The sequence below is a fragment of the Mustela nigripes genome, chromosome 3 (assembly GCF_022355385.1).
Source record: "Mustela nigripes isolate SB6536 chromosome 3, MUSNIG.SB6536, whole genome shotgun sequence".
NCBI lineage: Eukaryota > Metazoa > Chordata > Mammalia > Carnivora > Mustelidae > Mustela > Mustela nigripes.
Window position 1 is genome coordinate 85,636,745 of NC_081559.1, and position 25,291 is coordinate 85,662,035.

Consider the following 25,291-nt stretch of genomic DNA (forward strand, 5'->3'; position numbering starts at 1 on the left):
ACCCAAACTATGAGAATGCTAGCTTGAACAATTATTGCACATAAATTAGACCATAGGACTTCATTCTCTTGCTTGGTTATGGTTAATACAGTCCATCCTCTTGATTTTTGCAATGTTTACTACAATAAGGACTAATTTGGTTAATCTGCCTGTAAAAATTGATTCTGTTTATCCTCCAATATTTTGTACTAATAAGAATTTCCCTTTAAAACATAGCTAGTTCTGCCTCATCAACCTCAGACTTTCATTTTAGAGTGGATCTTCTAATTATAAAGCCATCCGGTGACAGTCTGGACAAAAATGGCATTCTGGCTAACACTTACTACAAAAGAATATGGACGTCTAAATTTAAAACCAATGCACATTTCCCCCTAAAAATGGGGCAATGTGTATGAATTAGTTATGGCATCATTGCATCTAAAACATTTGATACAGTCTTACTATTTCAGTTTGCAGAGACAAGTTTATATGCTAACTCTTCAGAGAGGAATATATCATCTGTTAAAGAAGGTCAGATAGTTTTATGCAAGTTAATTTTCAGAAGCAATCAGATCTTTAAAAGTTCTGATGATAGGCGACACCAATTGGCATTTTCTCAAACATTCTGCTAAAAGAAAAGGGGGAAGTTTGATAACATCAAGATCGGCTTCCCTTTTGTAAAGTTTTCTTAAATCATAACTTCTTTTCTATAGGAACAAAAGCAGCATGGCCCTATTTCAAAATGGGGACAAATAAATAGAACTGAAAAAGATTTCAATGAGTCCATTTCATACAGTTCTTCTACTCAACTGCAGGAATGTTATGTGGATTTGTTCAGGAATTACTGAAAAAGCAACAGGAAAAGGAATACAGTACTTTTTTTTTTTTCTATTTGGTCTGTGAATTAAGGGAAAGGTGATGTGTTAAAATACAAGAAATGTTGTTAACCATACTCTGCTCATGGGAGAAGCAAACTATACAGCTAGCTCATGTTTTGTTTATTTCCCCCTTGTTTCAAAAAAAGATTTGAGGCAGCTATAAGATTGGTAAGCAAGGGCATAGTTACTGACAAAAGACTCTCTGTAGTGCTTGAGAACCCATGAAAGGGTTTTCCCTGCCCCTTCTTTATGTGTGTCTATAGCTCTCAAACAGTGATTGAGAAATGGTTCAATAGCAAAAACTGGCCTTCTGCTGTCAGAATGCTTCAGGGGTAGATCACCAAAGAGTATAGACCAGTGACCTCTGCAAAGTACTCTGCATCTACTCTTCCCTCATTCATTCCCTCCACCAAAGCTGTCTGGTTCATCCTTTTCAAAGGTGCTGGACCCAGCAGGTGAGGGCAGTCTCAAAAGCACACAGAGGAGTGAATCTGTTTCAGCATCACACACATCTGTCTGCAGCGAATTAAGAAGACAAATGGCTGAAGTCATAGAAATTTCGTTGATGCCATAACAGAGTGAACCTTAAACAGCAAATGTGAACAAGTGACCAATCCACTTCTGACTGGCTTTGGATATGGGAAACCCATCTATCTGAGAGCCTAGAAAATGGACTGTTAATGATGTATGACCAGGATGGAGAAAAGGATCTAGGCATGGCAAGGAAAAAGATATTTTTCCCAGGAATAGCAGGCTAAAGAGTGACACTAATTTTTTAATTTGAGGAGGATTGAAAAATGAAAACAGAACCAGAACTGAACTACATAAAGAACATTTTTTCCTCACCATATAACATACTCTTTGTGATTTCTATATATCCATTTGCATTTAATTGATCTATTTAATAAATGTATACAGTTTGTTCCATTATTCCTTCACTGTTGTTTCAAGATCGAGAGTAAAACAAAAAACAAAAAAACTGTTTCTACAGTTGTGAAAGAGGGATCTCCTAATGGAGTTGTATTCTTCAGGATAGGCAAACCATGCTGGTTCAGTTAATAACACTGGACCACTCATCTCAACTGTAAAACGTTTACTTCGAGTTCATAAGAAATCTCTTGAGGATCTTGTTGCTTTCCAGACCAACCCCAAGGACCCTTCAAGGGTGTTTTCTTCTTATTGCTATACCCACAGCTATCCCATCTCAGAAAATGGGCTTTCCAGGGGCACAGTGAGAGGGAGGAAAAGACCTAAAATCTTGGTCAGCAGTGACAAGCTTTATGGCTTCTCAAGGTCATTGGTCAGTACTAGTTACATGGTCCCAACCAAACCAATAAGAGCTTAGACAATGTAAGAGGCCAAGTAGTGTTTTGTGAATACCCCTGTCCTGACACATCTGATCACTAAAAGTTAGATCTGTGCTAAGAAAGACTAGAAAATGTAAATAATACCTCTTCAGGTAGTCTTTCTGAAATATGAGTAAATATAAAGTCATAGGGGTGGGGAGCTTGTTGAAATGGCACATTGCCAGACCATGTGTCAAGTTCAGTTTTATAGGGTTGAGGTAGAACTAGTGCCTCAGTCAGGCTTATTCCGCCGAGGAATATCTGTAGCATGATGAACATGGAAGGAAGATTCTGTACTAAATATAAAAATTCTCTGTAGAGTACTGGATGAAATGAAACTGAAAATAAAAAACAAGTCGTTTAGGAAAGTTTCCCCACATGCATCTTTTCAAGTTACCCCTTCTATTCTACAGAGGAGTTAAGTCTGCCCTATAGTCAAAAATGTCTCCCCCAAACTCCTGTAGGTATGCACGTGACACTGACAAAACAAACCTGTCTGCGGAGAATCATGTTAGGGTAGGGTCTTTGTCCAGGCTCCTTACTTTCTTCTCCAGCTTTCTTCCTCTTTTGCCAGGTAGTCTTGTGCTTGATTTGGGGAGAACACAACAGAGGAAAGCAAGTTTGTTTCTCCTGCAAGCCCTGCAATAGGGTCTGTCCATTCTTTCTTTTCTTCTCGGATGGTTATGTAGGGTTCACGCTCATTAGTAGTTATTCTCCGGGAGAGAAATTTGGAAAGAAAAAAATTAGATGATAATATGGCGATTTTAAGTGGAGGCATGCACAAAACTTCTTGAAAATCAGGTTGCGGTATGCATTCTTATTTTAGATTTGCCCCTGTTAGCATCTTCTCAATAAACAGGTGCATACACTTCCCCAAGCTGTCACTGTTGTTTATTTAGCCTGGATGCTTCAAAATCTACATGGATGATACCCAACCAGCTTGAAGCTTGACTTCCAGAAACTAGAGACTTAAAGTTTTAATGAGACTTTCTTAAAGGATAGTCTCACGGGTTTGTTGGAAGAGGATCGTATCTCTCAAGGATACTGTAAGAGTATCACATTTGTATGTTAATTTTAGTTCAACAAATAGGAAAAATGATTATGAGTAATAGCTCTCAGCTTTCAGATAGTTCTTTTCATGTTCAAAGTGCTTGACAAACATTAATTAAATCACTGGCAGTCAAATTAGATAAATATGTTTTCTGTATGTGCATAGCTGTACCTTCCATGCACAGTTTTCTAAATCACATCAGTGCAGATTAAACACTTTTTTGCCATCTGAACTTGGTTGGTTGACGCTGATTGCAAGCAACAGATAATTACTGGAAGGGCTAATCATGAGAAGAGATTATGTAAGCTTTCTTCGCTTTTAAATAAAAACATGAATTTATCCTTGTAAAAAGTACAGGATGAACCCCAGTGTAAAATGCTACTTTCTCGAGGCCAGAAGGTAACAATGGCAAAGCAAATTCCTTGCATTGCACTGTTGGAATAACTGAACCGTAATTGAAAGAAATCATTTCATCAACAGAGAGTATTTTTTATATGTCTTGGGCTACTCATGTTTTGGCCTCTTTAGCATCAAAAACAAGAAAGCTTTTCAGGCCAACTATGGTGTTGATTTCAATAATATGGTAATTATTCATTAATGCTAGGGATCCTTGGTCATTCCTGACTTGAGAAGCATTTGGGCCAGCAAATTAAACATAGTAAATTTCATGATTATTTTTAGAATAACTTGCACTTTTTTTTTCCTTCACTGAATTTAATGAAGCTTTCTGAACCATCCCAAGAGATTAACTGTTCCCGATGGACCCCCAGACGAAGTATACTCCAAATAAAAAAGAGTGCTAATAGCATTCCATCTTTGAATAACACCTAATGAATTAACACACACTACTCACCTACAACAGACAATTGGGAAAAGGCATGCACATGCATGTGTGGGAACAATTTAGCCAGAGTCAGGCTTGGTTTCCTTGAGATGCCTGAGATGCACTCAACAATGAATGGTAGGGACTTATATTTCTCCTTCCTTTCTGACTACCAAACCGGTCTCGTCTGTTTCCAGGGGGAAAAATACTTGTTAATTGTCTCAAAATTTGCTGAAGGAAAGAACATCTTGTTCAACCAAGTTGTCTTTCCGGAAAGACTGTGCGAACGTATCACTTGGAGTCGTGATAGCTGTTCACGTGGATCTCACAGCATAGTATCTGTTCTCTTTTGTAGAAGTGCTAACCTGTATGCCTAGAAGCTTAAAATCGGAGATTCTTTCCCTTCCTAATGAAAACCTGCAGTTCACTGGGATGACGTGATATACTCAAGGTAACACTCAGAGCCCACCTGGTTTAGACACGACAGATGGCTGTAAGGGAACCATAACTGATACGGGACTCCATCTGCCTTCGTGTTTCTACTGTCAGACTCTTGCCTTATCTCAGGAATAAGGGTGAGCTTTTTCTGATTGTATTTAGAGGAGGGAGTCATTGATGGTGACTGATTTTTAGCCCAGAAACATATATAAGATATGTCTCCATGGTATATACTTGTTCTTTCTTTAGTATGGAGACAAAATATTAGACCAGGCTCGGAATGTTTAAATGGCTTTAAAAATGTAATAGCATTCCGAATGTAAAAGGCCTTAAAAAGTAAATAAAATAAAACAAAAAAAAATGTGTGTTTTGATTTGTACGGATTCTTACAGTCGAAGTTCCCTACATTCATTTTCTCACTTCTTAACACCCCGCCCTATGGAGGCTCTTCTCTTGGAGGTCACACATGACATCTTTCCTGTTCCCTATACTAGCTTTCACTCAGAGTTTATTCTCCTTGACCTTTTTGCTGTATTTGACACTGTGGACTCTCCCCACCCAACACCCTCATAAATACCATCCCTCCTAAATACCCAGTAGTTGATCTCATTGACATTTTTGTCTTCTTTGCAAACCCTGCCACCAACCTTGTCTACCTCCCATCACCTCCGTTGTGGATTGTCATGCAGGCAGGCTTCCATCTGGTCCTCTCTCTCTCCTCTAATCCACAATGCCAGAGTGACTAATCTTCTAAATATCTATACTTTAATCTGACCTTAAAAATCCCTTCTTACGTACAGGGCCTGACTTTTCTCTCCTTTTTCACCTGCTTTACCTTCTTCTTGGCTCCCTACATTCCAGAAACACTTGCCTTTTTTAGTCTCAAGGACACTAAGCTTGACTGCTCCTTAGGGCTCTGTGCTAGTTTTTTCCTCTGCCTGAACTTGTCTTCTACAGGTCATCCCATGACCAGCTGTTTCTTTCATTTGAGTTATTGTTTAAATTTTCCTCAGAAAGGTCTAACCTACTCTCCTACTCATTTTTTAGCTAAGATTTATTTACTTATTTGAGACAGAGAGAGAGAGAGAACTTGTGCCTGAGCGAGGGGAGGGGCAGACGGCAAGGGAGAGAGAGAATCTCAGGCAGATTCTCGGCTGAGTGAGGAACCCTGAGGTTGGGCTTGACCTTATGACCTTGAGGTCATGACCTGAGCCAAAATCAAGAGTCAGATGCTCACCCGACTGAGCCACCCAGCTGCCCCATGATCTCCTACTCATTTTGATGCTTTTGCATTTAATTTTCTTCAGAACAATTATGACTATTTGGTAGTTATATATTTATTTATTCCTCTCTGTCTCTCCCAAATAGAATGTGTACTCCCTGAGGGTAGGAGTTTTTTATGTTATGGCTTTATTTCCAGAACCTAGAACTTAGAGATGAATGAAAATCTGTTGTTTGGTGAACACTGTGGATTATACCATTTCTAATCCCTCTAACCCAATTCCTTACTGTTTTTATATAAGCACACTGCACAGTCCTCAGGTTGTTCTCACTATCCATGGAATTTATTTTCTATTGTGTCAGGTGTGTTTTGTTCCCCCCCCACCCAACCAGATTATGAGCTTCTGAAAGGGAGAGGCTTTTTTAAAATGTTTTTCTAGTCCTCAGGCCTAGCAGAGTGCTGAGCTGCATTTGGTATGTATTTAGCAAACACTTATTGATTTATTTCTGACTGTAACATTATATACTGCACCATTGAGCACTTTTACATCAGTAGGGCTGAAACGGAAATAAAAATAGGTCGACCATAAAACACCAGCATAAGACCCATGACAGGGTGAGAGCTTTCTTTCTTACCTTCTAATTCAATTTGAGTGGCAAACTAAAGTTTTCTGGAATGAGAATGTATGTGATGAATAGGAAAGCATACCTTGGGACAATTTTTTACTTCCTTCTCTAGCAAGTGGAGAGGCTGATCACCCTTTGAGCACACTTTGAGTGCTGATCATTTCCAGCTCCAAGGTGCTCAGGTCTACATATACCATTACTGACTCTTGCTGTGATTCTAAAGTCATCCTGCACTTCTTACTGTTCTTTGATCCTGTGTATACTCACTCAACTCTTTTCCTTAGGCTTATATATGACTAACATTTCTTTCAAAATCCCCACTTGCTACGTTAGAAGTTATGGTCTCCTGTCTTGTCTTGAACTCTCTCCCCTGCCAAATTCACCCAAAATGATCTCCTATTAGATCAAATCTAATTTTCTTGGGTTCAAATTCAGGCTCTCTATGTGTGGTTCCCCCTTAACATTTCAGCTTGGTTTTCTATTGTTTCTAATATGAGCCTCCTGTTCTAATTCATCTGATCTCGTAACTTTTCCCCATTCTTAGCTTGTTTGTTTTCTTCCCTGTACCTTTGTTCAAGCAATCTCCTTTACACCAATCCAAATTCTCCATTTCCTTTTTCTGTCCTTGTAAGAAATCTTCCCTTAATTTACATCTATAATTTTCAGTTTAAGATTCAGATTTTATGATTGAATCCTTGGTTATTTTCCTCAGTTATTAATGGTGAATTGTTTATCTATTTGTTTTATATCTTACCTCCCCAATAATATTGTAATTTTCTTGACAATGGGGACTTCATAGTATCTGTACTCATGCACAACTCTTGGCACCTCCTAGGATGAATGTGTTTGGTTGGGACAGGCCTGGCCAGGATTGCCTGGATTATAAAGAAAAACCTTGACCAGGTGATATGGAGCTTGTGAAATAGGAATCGTGGAAACCAGTGGCACAAAAATGGCCTCTGAGAGCAATCACTTTTTAGTTAATGTCAAGTTCAATTTCACACATCACTCAGACCCTGTAGGCAAAACTGCAAAGGCAAAGACTTCTGATGTTGAGAAACTTTGGGTAATTGGTAAGTAAGTATAAGCCAGATGCTGGCAGGTCTGTGAAACAGGAAATCTGAGCCTGAATACTGGCTTCATTTCCAATTAATCTGGGTAATATTGAGCAAACAATTTACCCTCTTTGGGCTTCAATTCTTCACTTGTAAAATATAAAGTTTAGACTCCAGATGATATTAAGGACTAGATAATTCAATTATAAAATTACATGATTCTATATCTAAAGAATGAAATGGAGGCCACAGTCTTTAGAGTTTTTCATACACTTGCTCTGTGTGATAGGATTTATTAGTTTCATGTGTAGTTAGCAACTTTGCTCTCAGCTTTTGGCATTTACACTTTTCTTTTTCCCAATTTGTGTTAAAGCAGACAGACAGATGGTTTATTAGGCTTTCACATGTTTGTAATGTTGTTGTTCAATTCAACAATGGTTTTAAACTTTGAAGGTCCATGTAGAGTCCGGATTTTGTTTAGAATGGAAGATAGTTTTAACTCTTCAGTTTAAGGATAATAATGTTTACTCACATAATTTAAAACAACTTGTGGATGTAACTCCAAAGACCTAATCATTTTCCTTAATTCCTTAACTCATTTCCACATCACACCCTAACTCTTCCAAGTTGCAGTTTTAAAAGTGAAACCACCAGACTTTCAGTTACATGTACATTGTTTGCCTTCTCCTGACTCATTTAACCTAGGAGCTCCTTCCAAATACAAACCCCTTTAATTCAGGATCACAGAAATCTAAATGCAGAAGGGACAAATTCCTCACTTTACAGGTAAGAAAACGAAAACTAAAAGGTCCTGGTGCTCCTTCTACTACGTAAAAAAAAGAAAAAGAAAAAGAAAAAAAAGTGAGGTTAGGTTGCAGGGAAAAAACATCCAAAATTTGTGAATTTTAAGCTTTTAAATTTAAGAGTCAATACAGTATCCCAATGACAACGTAGAGACAACCATGCAGCTGAAAGATGGTGACCACTGCTATCGCTTTGCTTTGTGCGTTTTAATTCCTCCATGTGATTTTCTTCATCTAAGTGTGGACAAGCAATTGTTGAACAGCCAAAATGCATCTTAAGTGTGTGGAGGAGTCAGAACCGAAAGGACAGACAAACTGTAGGTAAAGGAAAGCGTGAGCCTGCTCAGAGGGAAGTTAGGACGCGGAAGCAAAGCAGACGTGAGAGCAGCAGCGCAGGTACAGGTGGAAGGGAACAGGCCGGCAACCCGCGGAGGCCCGGACGCCACAGCAGGCCAGGGAGAGGAACGGAGGCAGGAAGAACCGGCAGGAAAACTGCAGGAGGAAGCCGAGGCCGACCTAGTGAGCAGCGAAGACCGTCCGGAAGAAAAGAGAAGGAGCCAATACGAGCTTAGAACAAGACTAGAGAAAGAGTACAAAAAAGCTGAAGAGGCAGAGAGGGGTATTGATGAAGAGATGGAAAGGGGGAAAGGGCGCGCGGGGGCGGGGGGAGAAGTGAAGCGAAGCCCTCGGTAGGTGAGAAGAGGAGCGGGGTCCGTGAACCAACACTACTAGGCGCGCGCGGGCGGGATCCGCGCTGACTCAGGGACCCCGCGCTCCCGCCGTCCCGACCGCGCAGTGGGCGGAGTCTTAGGCGCGTGGGCGGACCAAAGGGCGGGGCCTGCGCCTGACGCGCCCGAAGGCCGCAGCGGCCGCAGGCCGGGAGGGGCGGCGGCGGGGGTGGCGGCGACGGCGGCGGCGGGGGAGGGGCACGGCGTCAGCGCGTCGCCGGCTGGGCCGCGCCGGTGGCCAGGAGGGAGAGACGAGGAGGAGGAGGAGGTGAGTAGGCTCCGGGCTGGGGAGCCGCGCGGGCCGGAGGGGAGGCGGGGAGCGCGGCCCCTCCCCTTCCCTCCCCGACGCCCGCCTCGCGGGGCCGCGCGGCGCGAAGTTCCCAGAGGGGCAGTGGCGGCGGCAGCAGCGGCGGCGGCGACGGCGGCGACGGCGGCGGCGGCGCGGAGAGCCGGGGGGGGGGGGGGCGGGGCTGAGGGCCGCGCGGGCGGCGCGCTTCCCGAGCGCACGCGCTGCGTTCCTCGCGCCGCCGTCCGCCTCGTCCGTGGAGCCGGGAACACCGGCCGCTGCATTTCAGTCCTGTAGGCTGGCCATTTTCTGATTTAATTTTTTTGAGTTCTGCGCTTGGTGTGTGGTAGCTTCTAGGGACCCGGCGTGCCGCCGCCTCCTCCTGCGGCAGGCGAGGGGCGGGCTGGGGGCTCGTTCCTCTCGCGCGGTGGGGGGAGTAGGGGTTGGCCCGAGTAGGCGGAGGGGCCTCCTGCCGACCACGGGACTGCGAGGCGGGGTCCCTCGCCACACGCGCCTCCGGGCCTTCCTGAGGGGAACCTTTGCTTTGCGGCCGTCCCCTTTATTGCTTTTACTTTCCTGCTCTCGCCAGCCCCTCTGCCTCTGGGTCAGCTGAAATGAAAGACCTCACTCGCCCCTTGCCCTATCCCTCCTGTGAGGATCGGACATACACTTATTTTGATCGTGATGCGGGCTAACTGTTCGGTGGAAAGGTTCTCTTCAGGCTTTTGAGTCTAGCCACGTACTCTGCCGCGAAGTTGCAGTACGCCACAATTTAACCTTTAGGCCTGAGGGAGTTCTCTCTCTCTCGCAAATACAACTTTTAGAATCTTCTGAGAACTGTACTGCATTAGATTATCTTTGAGATAATTCTTAAATTAGCGCCTCGAGGCAGTGTGATGGGAGGTTCAAAGAGAAGGCTTTACACTTTTTCCTCCACCTGTATCACCGAATGAAATGGAAAACGTTGAGTTGACGGTGATTTTCCGCGAGAGGTGGGTTTCACAGCGCAGCCCTCCAGGGGTGTGGCTCACCTTGGTGGTTTGGTCCTACCCCTGTAGGACCTACCACTACTCACTGTAGTGCTCAGGTAAAGGAGATGCTAAAAAGAAGTTCAGAATAATTCAGTAGAGCCATTTTATTGCATTCTGCTAGCCCGTTTAACCTTAAGCTAAAGCGTGGCAGTAGTTTCCTGTAGAAACCCACAGACCTACCAAGCGCTATATTGAATTTTAATTAGTGCATCCCACGTCTGATAGGAGTAGATTCTCCTTGGCTCTCACTTTCTTATACATTTTCCTTTGGATCTTGTATTTGATGAAACAGTGTTAGTATTGAGGGTTGGAGGGGTACCTTTTGAATCATGCAACTTTCTTCGACAAACTTGTAAACTGAATAAGTAAAATCTGAACCGTGATACTGAGATAAAAATCGGAAAATGAATTTTTAGCATTATCCGTTTGAGAAGTTAAGATGGCTTCTTTACTCCTGTTTTGAAATCCTGTTGACATTTTAATCTACATACCACAGAAGTACAGAAATTTTTTTTTGTAAGAGACTTTCACAGTTAAATCCAACTCCATTATTTTACAGGGAGAAATTAAAGAAAGTTTCTTGAAGATTTTCAACAGGAGTTGAATAGAACTAGTTGACTTAATTAACTGAACACTTAAGTATATAATTCAGACCTCCTCAATGAATACTTTTGTACCAAAATTTGTTTTGACTATGTTATTTTTTAAAAAGTCTAGTAATTACTAAATTTTCTTTGTTCTTTTTTCTGACTATATGCCTTAATTTGTGTTTGGACCCATTAGATACAAATGATACAGATTATTTATAATTAGGACATGCTGTAGTTTATCAGTTGAAAACAGTACTTTCCAGGTTGTTTGAAATTAGTAATTATTTTCACTTCAAGAATGTTTGTTCATATTCTTGATTCAGATAGTCTGTTTTGATTCCAGGAGATTGGCATTTTAAAAGTCTGTGTGTTTAAGACTGTGGTTTATATAACCTTGATGTTAATGAGGAAGAAAGGTGCTATACACATGTAGTAACTGAATTCCAGTATTCCCAGGCAGCATCACTTTTCTTAGTGGGCCTCAAATGCCGAAGTCCTGAAGTTCTTGCTAAACACCACAGTGTCTAGGCATTTAGTAAATAAATACTTTTTGGCTTCTGTGCACTTTGCTTGGTGGGGGCTTCGTGAAAGACCATATCTTACTCTCTCTCTCTTTTTTTTTTTAAAGATTTTTATTTTTTATTTGTTTAACACACAGAGAGAGAAATCTCAAATAGGCAGAGCAGCAGGCAGAGAGAAGAGGATGCAGGCTCCCCTCTGAGCAGAGAGCCCGATATGGGGCTCGATCCCAGGACCCTGGGACCATGACCTGAGCTGAAGGCAGAGGCTTCACCCACTGAGCCACCCAGGCACCCCAAGCCATGTCTTACTCTATCTTTGTGTGCCTAGTGTCAAGTGTAGTGGATATTCTCTAAATGCTCGTGTTCATGCTGGTCTTATGCAAACTTAAGGTAGTTGAGTGGCTGAAGGTCATGAATCATGATTTTGTAAATTTGAAATAATTTATTTCCATTTATGTGTTGAATCATATACTATATTAGGCTTAATTCCCGTATTGAAAAATGTATCAGGTAATAAATATTTCAGAAAAAATGGGGGAAAAATTAACATTGAGGATTTTACTCTTTAACATGTTACACTCTGTGAAATAGGGAAAATGACCATTAGTTAAATTATTTGATAGAATACCTCAGTAGAGCTAAAGTAATACAAAATTTCCGTGAAATTTTCCACTGGAGCAGTTTGACCACCATCAATTGAGTGACGCTCTAATTATTGCTGTAAGCCACATTTTAAAGTTTTGGTTTCACTTTATAAGGTGAAACATTTTTCAGCATATAGACTTTTATAAGGATCTTGACTTTTGGAGTCCAGTCTACCTTGGCAAGCTGTCCTGATAGGATATTTTAAACTGTTTTATATGGCATTCTGGTGGTATGGTAAAACAAAACAAAACAACTCAAAAACCTACTGTATTTTCTTTTTCTCTTAGGCTTATCTCCTCTTTTAATAGATCAGAATAGTGTGTTTTGTTTATTTAAAAAAATTAACAGAGGAAAATTTTCAAGCATTTCTTTTGGAAAGTACCACCACTTCACCCTTTGAATAGCTTTGGAAAATAATGTTTGAACAAATGTAGGGCCAATTCCTTAGCATGATTCCTATTTGAATATGTAGATCATAAATAATAGCCTTCATAAAGACGTCTGTGGACTACATGCATTTTTTTCCACAACTTTATAACAGAACAATTGTATATTATAGCAGGGTGTTTATTTATAGGAAGGAGATAATTTCACATGTATCATTCTGGTTCCTTGCTAGTCCCAGTCTATGTATCCTACCCACTGCCAGTTTTACCCCTTTGACTCAGTTTTTGAATTGATTTTTAAGATTTAAAATACATTAAAATCTCCATCCCCTTCCGGAGGTGGGATCTGGAATTTTTCTGGTGCCCTGAACATTCATTGCTCATGGAAGTATGGTAACTCTCCATACTGTTGGCATGTATGCAGTTTGACTAAGATTTTCATTTTTAAAGACAGTTTACTCATCAAGAGTTTTAAAATGCATAGCATGAACATTTTAATGAGGGGTGTGTGTGAGGCATCTAGAATATTTCAATAAAGGTTTAGATGGGATTAGGATATAAATTCATTAATAAGAATCAGAGTATCTAGTCCTTTCCCCCCATACTTTTAAGGTCATACTTAAGTCATTTAAACAGATGACTTTGTTTTTGAGTATTCATTTATAAAAGTAACCAGAGAAGCAGTTCCACAGCCTTTCTTTAGTAAGTGTTGATGTTTTCTTGTGTTGTTTCTTTTTGTACTCCAGATTGTACTCCACTTGTGGACCTGAAACCTTGTCTTAACCTACTTAAGAACTCTAACCACTTGGTCATCTGACTCTCCTTGCTGTTCCCTCTTCTGCTCAGGGAGTTGGGACCTGTTCTTTTCCACAGGTGGATGGTTGGGGCTCTGTTTCAACTGAGGCAGAACTTGCAAAGCCAAGATACTATGCTACTGCCTCTAGGACTTGCACTTACTGGATTGACCCCTTATATACTGAGGATAGGCTGGCTGAGAACTGGGCTTTTTTGGCTGTTTTGATTTGAGTCCATTTTGAGGGTCAGCTTTTCATTTGCATCAGACTGTAGAACACCCTAGACTTCATCCAGTCATCACTTAGATCCCTTTCCTGTCTGTGTAGCTGTTCGATTCTTTGCCTTCTTAGCTGAGTCATGTAGTTGGTGATTTTTATCCCCTGAGTTCAGTGGTAGCTAATCATTTTCAGGTGTTTGATTTTCTACCCATGTCTTCTCAGCTTTCATTTGACCAAGGAGCTGTTGTACTTTCCCATAGCACATTTGTTCATTATTTGTCTTTCCTTCTGGACTGTAACCAGTATTGAGACTGAATCTGTGCTTTTCCTGGTGGTTTCCTCGCACTCAGTATAGTGCCTGGCACATAGCAGGTGGTAAATAAATATTAATTAATATAAAATTCATCCTATCAGTCCATTATCAGTGTGGAAAATCATTGTTCATTTGGAAATTTAGATTTCATAAAAGAAGTTTAGACATTTCGTCACCATCATTAGGACTACAGTCTGTGTATTATAAGTTATAAGCAAATCCATTTAAAAAATAGCTTCATCAGTCATCCGGGAGGGCATTTATTTCAGAAGAAAAGGTATATAATTTTCACTACGTATTTTTAGATGTTGCACATTTCAGTTTTTCTTGAGTTTGATTAACATGTGTATATAATATTTCTTACACATTGAAGTTTTATGGCACTATAAAGAAGTGAGTTTAATTGCCCTCTTTTTGTTCATTAGTAATTATATACTAAAGAGTAAATTCTCATTAAAAGGCTCTTAAATGCCTGCTCATAAAAAAGAGAGACTTCTTTGATTTTGTTGTCCATACAATCCTACTTATTGTTTTGAGGCAAGTCATCAAACTCTTCAGTAGTCTAAACCTTTAATTTGGTTTCAGAACAGTAGTCAGTCATGTATTGAATACCCAAATTACCATGTCTTTAACAAGTAATGCAAACACTCTGTATTAACAAGGTAATGACCATAACTTTTCTTGTAGAAATTCTCGTGCTAATTTTTTTAAAGAGGACTTACTGAACTAAGTTTCTTGTGAAGGCCAAAATCTCATACATTTAATGATGGTGGAGTGTATGTGTTTGTGTAGAGAGGAAGGGATGGTATTTTTTTGTAGTGGTATTTTTAAGTGGACAGTTTACTAATTATGTTGAGGTAACATTTTACAACTCTAAAAGGAAAACTTCAATTATCTGAATGAAATGAGGTACATGAAATTAATTCAGATAAATGGGGGAATCCTTAGTGTAAATGATGCATGGCAAGAGACATGACCTCAATCTTGATTTTTTTTTTTTTCTATATATCTGTCAGCTGCTTTTACATTACTAGATTGTGATTCTTTTTCTATGATGGGAGGAGGTAAAATTTGCTCTGTAGTTTTTTTGTTTTTTGTTTCCCCTTGCCATAAAGGGAATCCAGAATGTGGTATTCTGTGACAAGTATAATTGCTCACTTCTTGTCTGTGCTGCCCTGCCCTTTTAGGTGGTATACCACAGCCTTCCATTTTGTCACCTTCCTGTCAAATGTCAGATGTGTGTGTGCGGATTCCTTGAGAATACAGTTTGTTTGAAACTAAAACCACAGTCTTCTGTCCAATCACAAGATGTTTATCCTTCCTAAAAGTTGAGTTACTTCAAGTTAAGATGAATCTGTCCCCTTAGGGTTTAATATTAAGAAGTATCTAATGATGTGGGACCTTAAAATAGCAATAAACACTGGGGCATAACCCCTGGCTTTTATGGATCCTTACTTGAAATGACAATTTTGCTGATTGATTAGAGTTTAGGAAAGCTTTAGGAAACTGATTTCTGCTGTCATTTACTATATTTTCAGTATTCCTGGGCTCCTGGCATCTGAGAACTGTTGTGTAAAGAGTAGTCTTTGTATCTGTGATGACATTTTCCTCTAGGCATTTTTTTGTTTTGTTTTTAAACAGAGGTGGGGTTATCTCAGCTATTAGAGGTGTGTGCTGCCACCTATTCTTTTTTTCTGCATTACCTGTCGATGTTTTACCTACAGAACCTGAGAATGGGTCTCTATTTTCAGCCTGTATCATCTTCCTTTTTGTCTCTTGGTCTTTGAGAGACAAGATGATTCATATCTTGATTGCCTTGGGCAAAGTGGATATGATATCAGCAAGCTCTGTATCCAGACCTTGTGAGCAATTCCTAGGTCATTGCCCAAGACTTTCTTAAATACATGCAGGCAGTGTGATTGAAGAGTTTAGGCTTCAGGGTCAGTCCAGACTGATTTCAGTCCTCTACCATTTATGAACAGCATGCTTTGGGGGAAGTTAGTTTTCTGGGTTTCACTTTCCTTAGAATAATCTTAGCTGGATTGATTTGTTGTCCTATGCAGATAAGGGTTTAGTGAGTTTGTGAACTGTTTACCTAGATCATGGGCTATTTTAAAAGAAAGTAGGTTTTGTTCTATTTGAAGACAGAGATAATCAAATTAGTAAAAAAAAATTACAAATAGCAGTCTTGCTTAGTTGAGATTACAACTATGTAGGACTTGGAACCATTGAATTATTTATATATACAGGGTATTCTCATATGTGACATAGGCAAAATATGTAGCATACTTGTTGAATTAAGACAGACTTGGATGATCAACCACTTGGATAACCTTGGGCAGGGAATTTGACCTTCTTGACTCAGTTTTCTTCTGTAAAATGGGTAATAAAAGTGTCAAGAATAATAAAGGGTGAAAAAAGGTTAGTAAGTCATTATAAAGGCTTAAGAGATGAAGTAAGTAAAGAAAATACTTAGTAATGCCTGAATCCATAAGTACTGATAGCTGTTATTGTGACCACAAACAAGTTACTTCCCCTTTCTCTACCTCAGGTGTCTTCCTCAGTAGCATGAATGTTATCAGAGAACTAAGATAGTTATGAGGATTTAATGAGGTAATACATGTAAGTGCTCATTATTTGTTAATTGGTATTGTTACATTATTAATACAGTTCCAGAATGAATTGGACCAATTTTGAGTTAAAATCAAGGAATTTGTACAGATATTTAATACTTTTTTAAATATAATTCTTATGTTGGGGAATATTTATTATGCATTTGGAGATGGCAAATTACCATTTATAGCTTTTAGTGTTTCCTTAAGATAATGGTTCTTAAATTGTGATGTGCAGACCCATATAGGTCACAAGAGCCTTTAAGGGGATCTGTGAGTTTCAGACTATTTTCATAGTAATGCTTTTTGCTATTTCCACTACTTTGACATTTGCCTTGCTGATACTAAAGCAATGGTGGGTAAAACTGTGGACATCTTAGTACATATTAAATCTCAATGGCACAAAACTTTACTAGTAATCATTGTATTCTTTACTACCATGCTTTTCTAGTAAAAAACAAAACAAAACAGAAATGCCAGTTTCATTGAAGAATGTCATTGATGAAGCAGTAAAAACAATTTTATTAAATCTTAATCCTTCAGTATACTTTGTTTTAATATTCTTTGTGATGAGGTAGGAAATATGCAAAAAACATTTTTTTGCTGTATATCCAGAGTACATTGGTTGATCTAAGGAAAACCCTTCTGTGATGTTTTTTTTTTTGAGTTGCAAGCTGAGTCATATTTTACATGAAGCATCATTTTTACGTATAATAATGACTACCAAATTATGATCATTTAGACTTAGATATTTGGCAGTCATTTTCTTGAAAATGAACAAAGCAAGTCTGCCACTTCGGGAAAAACAACTGATAATCTTTGTTGCCAATGATAAAATTTGAGATTTCAAGTGAAAATTAAAATTTTGGAAAACTTTTATCACCTGCTGTGCCCTTGACAGCTTCCTAATACTTCAAGTTTTTTCTGATGAGATGGGTGGTGATATTAATGAAAGTGAGGTTTTGCTGTGGTATTAATTAATTAATTATGTCAAAATTTGGAATATAAACATAGTGTAAGACACCAATATTTTCAAAGCAATCAGTGTTATAAAATTGTGGGTAAAAGACCCTTACAAAAAGCAAGTAACAGAGAAACAGAGTTTCTGTGATAATAGGTTCTGTATAATAGATGACTGTTAAACTCCTACTTGTCAAGTTTTGGTGTAGTATCAAAGAAGTATGTTCACATTTATCTGAAAAGGCTATAAATATTAACATATAATTCCTTTTTTCATATCACAACAGATTGAATATAGAAGTAGGTACAAGAATTCATCTGTCTTCTATTAAATTAGACATCCAAAAAATTTACTTTTTTTTTTTTTTTTTAGGAAAGTACTTTTTCATAATGTATGTTATTTGTCATATTAAACATGTCATAAAATTTTAAAATGAGTTAATGTTTACATTTTCTCATTTAATTTCTAATACAGTAAATATTAATAATTATGACTCACATTAACTAGAATTTTCAAGAGTTCTTAGTATTTGAGGATACAAAGGAGTCCTTTTACTAAAAAGTGTGAACTGTCCCCTAAAGGGAAGGAGACTAGATTTGTCAAATGAGTAAAGTTCTGAAGTTTTTAATCTTCTGAGTAATCCTTTGGGATATGGACTGCATGCGTCTACTTTTTTTTCCTGGTAATAAAGGTATGTTGCTGTACTCTGTCATTCCCCAAGTAGGCATAGGGTTCCTATATGTATTGTTGAAGATTTCATTTTTATTTAATTGATGCTACCTATGTGGTTGCTACTCAGAATTAAAATATGGTTAATGGTCATTTCAGTCAGCCTCTTCATTTTTGATACTACGCATTTGTGTTAGAACTGTTTATGCAATTTTCAGAGTTGTTCACCGTGGCATTCTATTTCAGGATTATAGTGAAATTCACTTTGCTGAAAATAAATTGCCATTTTCTTTGAAGTCTTTACGTGAGGCTAATCTGTCTTGCCGTAAAGTCTTCCTGACATTTCACAGCTATTTTTTAGTACAGTCAGTCTACAACTTATGAATGTGTTTGTAAATTAATTATTTGCAGCAATACAATATGAATTACAGATTAGTTCTGTAGTACCACTAATAGTAGCCTCATTGTGGACTATTGACATGTTTTTTGGGGGGAATTATATTTTCAGTGCTAGAAATCTAACCAAATACATTTCTCCACTGTAGTCAGATAGTGGCAAGAAACCCTTCTTTTTCCCTTACAATAGAACTGGGGTTGTTAAAACTTTGATTGAAGCAAGACAGACAGTCTGAGGCAGTGTTCAAGAAACACAGATATTTTGAGCACTCCAAGTGGGTAAAGGGTAATGGATAGCACTCTCAGATGAAGCAGATCTAGAAACTTTGGGCTAACTAGGCGATGATGAAGGGAAAAAAGGGAAGGAATATTCTGAGTCCTGCTTGGGGTGAATATATTCACTTTTGGGGCAATTGCTAAAAAGTATGAGATGCTTTAACATGGATATTTCTAGGATGGGAAATCCATCTATATAGAGGTTTGTCTTGTGCTCTTATGATTGGTTATTGTATGAACTGAGCTCAAGAAACAGAATGAAGGTTCAGTTGGGCAGGTTAATAAACTCATGGGTTTGTAGTATATGAGTTTGCATGTAAAAGGAAAATCTGTGATTCCAGGAGCATTCATGATCAGGAGGAGTAGTGGAGGTTGGAAGAATGTTGGAATATGAAAACTGTCCACGGGGCCCAAACAAATTCATGTTACAGGATGCTTGTTAATAAAGCAGGGGTGGAACTAGCTATCAGCCAGCACAGATCAGTCAATGACTACTGTGACTCAGTGTACTACTCTAGGATCTCTAGCGGGAAATAGAATTTTAAGACTGGTATTAGTGCAGAAAGCTTGTTATGGAGAATGGTTAATATAAAGCAGAAATCCAGAACCAGGAGAACTTAGGGATACAGAAGAGGCCAGTGTTGTAGAAGTATTTGATTTTGAAACTGAGCTTCTTGCCTTCTTCCTGCCCAAGGGTAATAATTGATTCCTTGGATTGAGGCAAGGCTGAGCCAAAGTGGAAAGCAAAGTAACTATAGCTGTCTACACTGGAATGACAGACCTACCCAGAAATATTTGTTAAAACAAATATATGAAAGTAAGGGAAGGGAACAACTGGGTCATTGCACCTCAGGTTCTTGATAAAACAGACACTAGGTGTCCTATTAACCTACCTACTTGATATCCTCTAGATCAGGGGTTGGCAAACTTTTTTTTTTTTTTTTTTTTTTTAAAGCACCAGAGAGTAAAGATACTCCTTTTTATGGGTCATTTAGTTGATGTTGCACCTACTTAAGCAAGTCTGCCATTATAGCATGAAAGCAGACATAGAGAATGCATAGTTGTGGTTCCAATAAAATCTTATTTGTGGAGACTGAAATTGAATTTCATGTAATTTCACATGTCACAAAGTATTAAGTCTTTAAAAAAATTTTTTTTTCAACCATTTATAGTTTTAAAATCTATTCTTAGATCATAGCCTTGATCTAAGAATAGGTAGTGGGCTGAATTTTGGTTCATGGACTGTAGTTTGCTGACCCTTGTTATAGTCAAATAAATCACTGTCAGTTATAATGCTGAAAGCTTAGCATTACTGAAATAGATATCTCTAGGACAATGCTGTTGGTGACACTGTCTTGTTTTATAGGTGACACTGATGATAAAAATCCCTTCAAGAATTTAGATGTGACATCTGCAGCAGGTTCAAATCTCTCAGCTATAAGACAAACTGGATACTTCGTAAAGATTTTCATCTGTTATGCACAGAGCCAAAAACCGTTACTGAAATTGTCTGGGTGAGCTGCCTGCTGGGTCCAGTGATGCACTAGTAGACAAAGAAGTTGAAAGAGAAGGATGGCATGTTCTTTGGATGACTGGCAGATTGTGACACCAAAATGGCATCAAGCCCTACTATGATTCCAAGGACTTCATGATTAAATAAATATTGATTTTTTTTAAATTTCTATTTTTTGGTTGGGAGGGCATAGTTGAAGTAAATTTGATCTTTACTTGGGGAATGTGTAATGTTTTATCATTCCATGATGATACATGGTAATTGCTTGGTAATCAAACTTCAAAGGTTCTGTCTGTATGGAACTTACGTAGTTACCACCTTTTAGTGTTGGATTCTTTTACTTTAAGGGAACTATGGTAAAGAAAAACATCTGTTGAAACTAAAGAAAATTAACCTAAAAAGGTTAATTTAAAGACTTAATCATTTTTATAAGAAAGTTTTTGCTTTGGGGGATTTCTTGAAATTTTGCTGTCCTACAGCATATATAAAATATGTTTCTAGGGTGCCTGGGTGGCTCATTCGGTTAAGTGTCTGACTGTTGATTTCAGCTCAGGGCATCATCTCAAGGTTATGAGATTGAGCCCTGTGTCAGGCTCACATTGGGCTTGAAGCCTGCTTGAGATTCTCTCCTCCTCCTCTGCCCCTCACTCCCTCTCATCCTCCCCCCCCCCCAAAAAAAAAACTCTGTTTGCAAAAATCTACTGTACCCAGAATTTTCCAAGAAAACATTCTTTTGTGTAGGCTCTTGAACTCAACAGTCAAAAACACACTATATAATACTAGGTTCATAGAACAGTTGAATTAAAAAATTAATATCTTAGGACCTGTTAACTAAATTCACTTAAAATGATTTAGAGAGCAGGTGTGAATTGAAAATAAACCTGTATTTTCTAAGCCACTGAATCACAAGAAAACTGGAACATCAAAGTATTCTCTGAACCAAATCAATATTTTATTTGGTTAGAGCTGCTGCTTTTAGTATATGTCTGTTTATTCCAGTTGTAGAGGATTTGAAAGCAGTTCTGGGAAATGAAGTGGGTGGATTTTCAATGTTGAATCCCCTCCCCTTTTTTTTCCAGTGAATCTTCAACATTTTTTTTTAATCTTAGCATTCAACAAAAACTCTGGCATCCCAGTATATAAAACATAGATTACATTTTATATAGTTCATGTAGCTCATCAACAAACAGAAAAAGATTCCCTCATGACTTACCTTGAAAGCTGTTCAGGGCATATATTATTCAGGGCATATACTGTTTTATTCAAGGCATACACTATTCAATTTGTCAGTGTGCCACTGCCACTACTGCCAGAGTGCAATGCAACTAACATAGCCATCCTGCTAGGAAAAAGATCTGTGGGTTGCTGAGTAGTGGAAGTTGCACACATCTAATTTACAAGTCAGATTAGAGATCAGAATCAGACGATAGCTTTATGTGGAATTGATTTCATTTCATGGTTTTTAAGCTATTTTTTCATTGAAAGCAGTGTCTATAACTGAAAGACAGGTGTGGTGTAGCATTTGAATGCCTTAAACTCTTGAATCTGGAATGAAAGGGATATTCTTGTAGATGCTCAGATCTTAGAACTCCGGGATTTTAAAATAAAATGCTCTTGTCATCCATTTATGGTGCCATAATTAAACTGCCCTATGGATTTTATTTGGGTTCATATTAATATTTGGAAAACTTTGCCATTGTCAGATATGAGGCACTTTAGGTAAGACAGTTGTGTGTGTGTGTAAGTAAGTACCAAACAGCTTTTTACCTTATAAATTAGACATATCTAATAAAAATTATGTGTGGGTTTAACACTGATAACCCATTTAAATAAGGAATTCCACTGTCGCCTTCTGGAAACCTATGAGGGGGAACACTATAAATAGCAGTTTTTTTCAAATCAGATTTTAAAAAAAATACATGGAAGAATGCATAATCATAGCTTGATAGGTTGCAGTTACTCTTAATTTACCTGTTCTTATTGAAATTGAGCAGACGTGTCGTAAAAATATTAAAAAAGTTCATTGCAGAAAAGGTGCTTTTGGAATTTGAGAATATAGTGGCAAAAAAAAAAGTGTTAATCTTTTAGATTGAACCAGTAATTCATTTATTTGAGTGTAATCAGGAGAAGAAAATCCAGGTGTTTAAAACTAGCTTTGTATCAGTGGTTAAAATTATGTTTAGTTTTATTCTCCCTCAATCCCCATATGATAAGTTCTCATGAATGGGTTTCTGAGATAAAACATTCAGATTTAGAGGGTTTTGAGAATTCATCCATTACATTATTTTTATCCACTGGTTGTTTCACATAGGACCTGTTTGTGATATTTACAGGACATGAGGAAGACTGTGATTCTGGCTTTCGTGGACTTCAGAAAAAACTTTGAAGAAAGATTAATGCCAGGTTAGGATGTAGTAGGCATATACTACTGTGTTAATTTTAGTAGAGCAATGACTATTTAGATGGATCCTTCCCATGTTGCCTTGGCCCCTAACTTCATAATCCACTGGCTAAAGCTGCTTTTCATTAAGGCAAGTGAGAGGCAGTTTTATGAATGGAGAAAGTGAGGCTATTCTAGGTATTGGGAAACTAGTGGAATGTAAGGGGAGAATGAGATTGTAAATATGATAGGCAACAAGATCATAGATGAACGCTCTGTTTTTGGATTGACAAGGGTGCTAGAGAAAAGGTATCAGTAGAGTAGAGTGGTTTATTATGTACTGTTTATTGAAAGCCTCCTGTTTAGTAGGTCTTGACTAAGATACTTTGTCTCAGTTTTAATTCTTTCCATAACCTTGAAAGCAAGTGCAATTATCCCAGTTTCCTGATGAGGAAAGATACTAAGGGGTATATCCAAGGTCTTAGAAGTAAAAATAGAGTCCCACATTGTGTCTTACATTGTATAGATGCCTTTTCTGTCAAGTTATTGTCTGATAAATGAAGAAATAATAAGTAATCTGAAAGACCAGCATATAGTATGGGAAGATTTTAGGGTTAATGGCTTTTAACATAAATGACTCCATGTTGGTGTTGTGGAAGGTCATTGGAGCCTCCTTGGAAAGCATTGAGACAGTACATTTGCAAATATTGTATCTGGACTCTAGAATGCCAACTAATGGGTTACCTTTAATATTAGTGTAATATTATATAGCTGTGTTTTCAAATGTAAGTGATGTCATGATACAAAATCTGTATATGAAAGGTGGGTGATAATGAGCTGCCACAGTAACTAACACAGATAAGCTGGATTGGATTAACTTCAGATAGATTGTGTACAAAAGTGTTTCAAAGAGGGTTGGTTTAAGCAGTCTGATTTAGTCTAAGGCGACAAACAATTTGGGGTGTTGGGAAAAACAGTGGAAAAAAGTCACGAATCCCATTAAAATGAGCACCATGGGTGTTTACAGGCTTTACAAGTAGACCTGGACAGCCCATAACCAAGCATCATCTGCTTGGAAAGGACACATTCAGTCACTTGGTTAGGAACAGTGCCTTAGCAGCAGTATTTTTCAATGAATAAAAGACAACAGTGGTAGGGCTTTGGAGTCAAACTATCCAACTTTTTTCAGGTATAGGGTAAAATCATAAGGAATCTTTGCCTTTGTCATTCATTGGTAATTTAGGAGGTTAAAAAAAAAAAAAAAGGCACAGCCAAGATGGCAGCATTGTCAAGTAGCTTAAGTATGAGTACTTTGGCCACCTTGGTGAAGAATGTGGTATTGAAGACAGGAAAAAAGTGGTTGAAATTATTGAACTCAAGATGTTAGAATGCAAAATAATTTAGTTGCTTGAAAATACAGGGAAAAAAGTAGGAAATAAAAAACAAAGGGCAAGAATTAAGGAGGGCTCTTTGAGAGTAAAGTGGTTGTATAATATTCCTACAGTTTTTAGTCAGGGGGAAAAATTGGTGAGAGAGATCAGGAAAGTGATTTAGAAATAGGAAATAAGTCAAGCAGAGAAAGACAACTATCATATGATCTCCCTGATATGAGGAAGTGGTGATGCAACATGGAGGCTTAAGTGGGTAGAAGAATAAATGAAACAAGATGGGATTGGGAGGGAGACAAACCATAAGTGACTCTTAATCTCACAAAACAAACTGAGGGTTGCCGGGGGGAGGGGGTTGGGGAGAAGGGGGTGGGATTATGGACATTGGGGAGGGTATGTGATTTGGTGAGTGCTGTGAAGTGTGTAAACCTGGTGATTCACAGACCTGTACCCCTGGGGATAAAAATATATGTTTATAAAAAATAAAAAATTAAAAAAAAAAAAATAAAAATTGAGATGCACAGCTTTAAAAAAAAAAAAAAAAAGAAATAGGTGGTACTGAATTAGGGAAGTAAGCTCCTCAAAGATTGTTAGTAGGCAGAGAAAATACGGGGTAGCTGTGTTTTCAAATGTAAGTGATGTCATGATACAAATGACATTTGTATCATTTTCCCCAAAGTGATATTTAACATGAAGTTGCATTCATATTTTATGGTAGTCAAAAGTGACCACCTGTTTTAGGTCATTTGACCTCCCAAGAAAAGACATGCTGATTACTACCATTCATTCTGTGAAAGCTAATGAATGTTTCTATAAGCTAAAATTATCCATGTACCTGTGACAGTGGGTAAACACTTTGGACTTCGATTTGGGTTTTAGAAGCTTTTTATTTTTTTTAGAAGTATTTACTACATTTTCAGCATTCACTAAGGGATTAACATTTTACATTAGCTGGTTATCGTTGGCGTAACTATGGTATCAGATGTGATTTAAGTCACCTTTATTGGATATAATTTGTATACAAAAATGTACTCATTTTTAAGTTAGTGAATGAAGTTAAACTGATGAATTTTGACGTATGTATCTACTCATATAATTACCCCTCCCCATTCAAGATACAGAACATTTAAAATCCCCTAAAACTGCCCATATACCTCTTTCAGTCAGTCCTTCCTTCTCCTCACTGAAGACAACTAGTTTGCAGTTTTTATTTTCCTTAGATTGGGGAACTTTTTCTTGAAATTTACCTGGATTCATAGAGTATATACTGTTTTGTGTCTGGCTTCTTTTCCTCAACATAGTAGTTTGGAGATTCATCCATATGTGTATTAGTGGTTCATTCTGTTTTGCTGCTGAGTAATG

The 25,291-nt window shown here is 38.2% G+C and overlaps 1 protein-coding gene across 17 annotated transcripts in view; it reads left to right on the top strand.

Moving 5' to 3' along the window:
• Positions 1–9,135: 9,135 nt before the first annotated feature.
• The window catches only part of GTDC1 (glycosyltransferase like domain containing 1), a 422,749-nt gene continuing 406,593 nt past the window's right edge, over positions 9,136–25,291 (top strand). For all 17 annotated transcript variants that reach the window (XR_009403155.1, XR_009403157.1, XR_009403156.1 and 14 more), the window contains exon 1: positions 9,136–9,217. The gene's annotated coding sequence lies outside the window, so the exon portion shown is untranslated. The remainder of the gene's footprint in view (positions 9,218–25,291) is intronic.